The sequence below is a fragment of the Rhinopithecus bieti genome, unplaced genomic scaffold (assembly GCF_001698545.2).
Source record: "Rhinopithecus bieti isolate Rb0 unplaced genomic scaffold, ASM169854v2 scaffold_10351, whole genome shotgun sequence".
Classification (NCBI taxonomy): domain Eukaryota; kingdom Metazoa; phylum Chordata; class Mammalia; order Primates; family Cercopithecidae; genus Rhinopithecus; species Rhinopithecus bieti.
Window position 1 is genome coordinate 3019264 of NW_016806805.1, and position 5554 is coordinate 3024817.

Sequence of the window (5554 nt, forward strand, 5' to 3'; positions counted from 1 at the left end):
AAAAAAAAAAAAAAAAAAGAAAGAAATCCCTGCTTTTTTCTGTTTTCCATTTGCTTGGTAGATTTTTCTCCATCCCTTTTCTTTGAGCCTATAGGTATCATTGCATGTGAGATGGGTCTCTTGAAGACAGCATACTGTTGGGTCGTGCTTCTTTATCCAGATTGAATTTCTATACCTTTTAATTGGGACAATTAGTCCATTTACATTCAAGGTTAGTATTGATATGTGCAGATTGTTCCTGTTATATTGTTAGCTCTTTATTATACAGACTTGACTGTGTGATTGCTTCATAGTGTTACTGGTCTGTGTACTTAAGTATGCTTTTGTAGTGATTCCTTCCCATGTGTTCCCTTTAGGACCTCTTGTAAGGCAAGTCTGGTGGTAATGAAATCTCAGCATTTGCTTGTCTAAAAATGATCTTATTTTCCCTGCATTTATAAAGTTTAGTTTGGATATGAAATTCTTGGTTGAAAATAATTTTCTTAGTAATTCAAAATGTAGGCACAACTTTACTTCATGTCTCTTTAGTCTCCTGTTAGCTGTAATTTTTTTTGGTCTTTTCTTGTCTTCCATAACCTTAACACTTGAAAAGAACTAGTCAGCTATTTTGTAGACTAGGGCTTACCCATATTTTATCATGATTAGACTGAGATTATGAGTTTTAAAAAATTACAAAGGTGAAGTGCTCTGCTTATCATATTATGTCAGTGGTACAGAATATCAACATAATTTAATCCTGGTGACATTAACTTGAATCACTTGGATAACATGTCATCTACCAGGTGTTCTCCATTGCAAAGTTACTGTTTTCCCTTTCCGTTCTCTGTATGTTAAAAATAGTCACTAAGTCCAGTTTGCATTCAAGAAAAGGGGTATTTAAGTCCACTTGCTAGAGGGAGAAATACTAAATTATCTGTGGACCTAGGTGGGCAGATCACAAGGTCAGGAGATTAAGACCATACTGGCTAACACAGTGATACCCCATCTCTGCTAAAAATACAAAAATTAGCTGGGCATATTGGTGCACACCTGTAGTCCCAGCTACTCAGGGGGCTGAGGCAGGAGAATCGTTTGAACCTGGGAGGTGGAGGTTGCAGTGAGCCAAGTTTGTGGCGCTGCACCCAAGCCTGGATGACACAGCAAGACTTCATCTCAAAAAAACAAAAACAAAACAAACAAAATATTTTGTTCCTTCTTAACGTTTTTTCCACTAATTTTTGCATTTTTTTTATTTAATTTGCCTGCAGCATCTATTTCTGTGGTTCTTTTCTCCATTTATAATTTGGAATTATTTTGTAAGAAATAATTCATCCACATTTCTTTACTCAATCAGTCATTTATATCAGTAGAATCATAGATATTTACTTTAGTCTATGGTCATAATCTAATATATAATATTTATTTCACTTTCAAATTCTTCTAACATGAGCTGTTAGGAACTTTTTCTAACCGGTTCATGTATTTTTTCAGCATGTATCTGTTCTTTCATTTTCTGAAGCACTTTCTTTAGACCTTTTAGTTTTCTGACATTACAAGATGCCCCAGGTTCATCTTATATTTCCCTTTTCCCACTCTACCTAAAACCTGCCATTTCTCCAAGGAGCTCTGGCTTTTTTCCCAAAAAAATTGTATTTGGAAATCAAAATCATAGGTTTACACAGCTATCTCCTAGTCTAGTCTAGTGTCACAGGGTTTATTTTACTATTACTTTAGTGGTTATTTGTAGCTTCCTTCTCTGACAGTGATTATCTCATTCTCATTATCTACAAATATTTACTTATTCTTTCAACCCTTGTATACAAGAAAGATATTTTCAGAATTGTTATTCTGTAAATACGTAAGAAATACATTTAGCAACCAGAGTACAGTGTTTTTGTAGAATTCTTTTTGTCTGTGGAATCAAGTCGAACACAGTATTCCAAAGTGACTCAGGTCAGCTATTTTTTTCAGCCCCTTCAGTGCGGTTATGTCATCGTTTTACAATATAGCTAGAATAATTTGTCACAGTCACATTCCACCTTGAGTTTCTCGGACTTTCTGGTTTTATCATTTGTTTGTTTTTAATTTGCACATAGTAGGGTTCACTCTTTATGTTATACAGTTCTACAGAGTTTGGCAAATGCATAGAACCATGTATCCACCACTACAGAAGTTTGCACAACTGTTCTATTATCATTAAAATTTATCTGTGTGATGTCTTTGTAGAAAACATCTCTCCCTTTCCCAATCTTGGCAGCCACTGAATTTTTTGTATTGTTCTTATAGTTTTGACTTTTCTAAATGTCATATAAATGGAATTTTAAATAAATAGATTTTGTGTCTGGCTTCTATTATTTACCAAAATACATTTTGAATTACAATTTTCTTGATTCGATCAATGATATGTTCCTTTTTATTTCTACCTGTATTCCATTTTGTGAATATACTCCAACTTGCTCATCTGCTGAAGGATATCTGGGTTGTTTCCAGTATTTGGTTACTAAGAACAAAGTTGTATAAACATTCACCTGGGCCTTTTTAAACCGATGTATTAAGATGTAATTCACTCATGTAAAGTATAAAATTTAATAGATTTTAGTATACTCAGAGTTGTACAACAGTCATCACAATCCATTTTAGAAAATTTCCATCATGCCATAAAGAAGTCCCATGCTCATTAGTAGTCACTCCTCATTTACTCCTAACCACCCTGCCCTAGGCAACTACGGATCTACTTCTGTCTCTATGGATTTACCTATCCTGGACATTGTATATAAAACATGGTCCTTTAAGCGGCTTTTTTTCACTTAGTATAACGTTTCCAAGGATCATCCATGCTGTAGCATTTTCAGTATATTATGCTTTATTTAAAATGCAATTCAGTTTTACAGATGTACCTATCACATTTTATTTATATTTTGATCTATTTTAAGCATTGTGTATTTCCACTTTTGGCTGTTATAAATAATGCTATTGTGAACATTCACGTATACATTTTGTGTGAACATATGTTTTATCTCTTTTGATTATAGACATAAAAAATAAATTTCTGGCTCTTCCCTTTTGCGGCCATTGCCGAAGCGGGAGCGGCCAAAATGCAGTTTAATCCCTTTGTGACTTCCGACCAAAGCAAGAATCACAAAAGGCATTTCAATGCACCTTCCTACATTCGCAGGAAGATTATGTCTTCGCCTCTTTCCGAAGAGCTGAGACACGAGTACAACGTGCCATCCATGCCCATCCGAAAGGATGATGAATTTCAGGTTGTACGAGGACACTATAAAGGTCAGCAAATTGTCAACGTAGTCCAGGTTTACAGGAAGAAATATGTTATCTACATTGAACGGGTGCAGCGGGAAAAGGCTAATGGCACAACTATCCACGTAGGCATTCACCCCAGCAAGGTGGTTCTCACTAGGCTAAAACTGGACAAAGACTGCAAAAAGATCCTTGAACGGAAAGCCAAATCTCTCCAAGTAGGAAAGGAAAAGGGCAAATACAAGGAAGAAACAATTGAGAAGATGCAGGAATAAAGTAATCTTATATAAAAGCTTTGATTAAAACTTGAAACAAAAATAAATAAATAAGTAAATTTCTGGGTAATATGATGTTCAATATTTTGAGGAACTGCCAAACTGATTCCAATGCAGCCACATCATTGACCATTGTGGGACATTCCCATCATCTCTAAGACATTTCCATCATTTCTGTATGGGTTACACTGGAAGATTCAATTCTGTTAACATCTCAATTATTCTCAATTTAGTATATAGATTAACGTAATTGCAATCCAAACTTCCATCAAGTTTTTTTGTGATTTTTAAAAATCTGATTATAAAAGATATAAGAAAAAATAAACTAGGAGAGCCTTTTTTTTTTCTTTTTTTAAAAAAAGAAAAAGAAAAAAGTTGGAGAACTAACACTTCATAACTTTCAGATTTACTGTGAATCTATAGTAATTAAGAAAATGTGATACTGACAAAAGGATTGCACATAGATCCATGAAACAGAATAGAGAGCCAGGAAATAGACCCAGCCAAATATAGCCAACTATTTTGTAAAAAAGGTGTAAAGAAAATTCACTGAAGGAAGATTGTCTTCTAGACAAATGACAATGAATAAATCGTATGTCCATATGCAAAAAAGGGAAAAAGAAAAGTCAACCAATACTTCACATCTTATACAAAGTTAACACAAAATAAATCATAGCTCTAAATTCAATATGTAAAAGTATAAAACTTCCAGAAAAAGAAAAATATTTGCAACTTTGTGTTTAGCAATGAGGTACAGATACAACACCAAGGCTATGATTTTTAAATAAAAATTTGATAAATCGGAGTTTATTTAAACGTGTTTAAGTCTTGCTCTGCGAAAGGCACAGTTAAGGCAATTCAAAGGCAAGTCACATGTTGGAAGAAAATGTTAGGAAATATGTCATAGAAAAACATCATATTTTTAGAATCAACTTTATGAATGTACAATTTAAATATCATATCATTCAACCAATGTAAATGTAAAATTAAATGAATTTTAATAAATTTCTAGATTTGTGCAACTATCGCCTCAATCCAGCTTGATAATGTTTTTATAAACCCCCAATTACTCCCAGCCTTTTGCATTCAATCCCTACTCCCATCCCCAGTTCCAGGCAACCAGTTATCTACACTGTCTCTATAAACTTGATTTGTGGGGGCATTTTTCATTCTTATTTACATAGGATATTTTTATAATATATAGTCTTTTGTATCTGACTTATTTCACCTAGCATAATGTTTCTGAAGATCATCTATCTTGTGGCATGAATCTGTAACAATATTTCAATTATTTTTATTGCTGAATAATATTCCATCCTATAGATATAGCACCTTATGTCTATCCATTCACCACTACCACTAACTTTCACTATATAAACTTTGTATGCCTTTTGTTAAATTTATTTCTAGTAATTGATATCTTCTTACACTATTAAAAACAAAAGGTTTTTTAATGGATTTTATTTTCAGAATATTAGTTGATAATATATAAAAATACAATTGATTTTTCCTGTTTCATGATTAATATATAAATATAGATCTTATATCCTATGAGCTTGCCAAACTGTTTATTGACAATAATAATGTTATCTTAGATTCTTTTGGATTTCCTATATAAAAGATTAGGCTATGTAAGAATAAAATCAGTTTTACTTCTTTTCTTAAATTCGAGTGCCAGTAAGTTGTGTTTCTTTGTTGTTGTTGTTGTTTTCTTGTTGTTTTTGCTTTATTACATGTGGTAGACTCTTTGGTGCAATGTTGAATAAAAGTGGTAAGAACAGAAATCCTTAGCTTGTTCCACATTCGTCTTTCACTATTAATTATGGCGCTAGTGATAGGTTTTTGTGGATTTCCTTTGTCAGCAGAAAGAAGTTCCCTTTTACTCCTAGCATGTTAAGAATTTGTATTATAAATAGATGTTCTATTTTTGGTAAATGTTTCCTTCTGAATCTATTGAGACTACCATCTGCTTTTGTCCTTTGTTCTACTAGTATGGTGTGCTACATGAATTGATTTGGGGATGTTAAATCAACCTTGCATTT

General features: G+C 33.0%; 1 pseudogene; it reads left to right on the forward strand.

Annotated features, from left to right (window-relative positions):
- Nucleotides 1-3074: 3074 nt before the first annotated feature.
- On the forward strand, nucleotides 3075-3549 carry LOC108533176 (60S ribosomal protein L26 pseudogene; annotated as a pseudogene).
- Nucleotides 3550-5554: the final 2005 nt, after the last annotated feature.